Source organism: Penaeus monodon, chromosome 22 (genome assembly GCF_015228065.2).
Source record: "Penaeus monodon isolate SGIC_2016 chromosome 22, NSTDA_Pmon_1, whole genome shotgun sequence".
In the NCBI taxonomy this organism is placed as follows: domain Eukaryota; kingdom Metazoa; phylum Arthropoda; class Malacostraca; order Decapoda; family Penaeidae; genus Penaeus; species Penaeus monodon.
In genome coordinates, this window is record NC_051407.1 from 7,746,111 (window position 1) to 7,746,376 (window position 266).

The following is a 266-nucleotide window of genomic DNA, read 5'->3' on the forward strand; positions in this document are numbered from 1 at the left end:
TAGTAAATGTTGACATTAGATATAATTACCTATTTGTTCTTTATGTTCCTCAATATATACGATTTTTGTCGCCATTTACATAGGCAAGAAAATCTAAAAGATATGCATATACTGTGTGTGACAATTATGTAAACGCTTGTTTTAAATTATATATTTGCATTTAGTATATGTTATCCTATTTACTTATATGCAAATTAGAATATAAAATAAAAATCGGAAAATTTTCGAATCCGAAACGCTAGATTTACCTTAGCCGAATCGTGGTG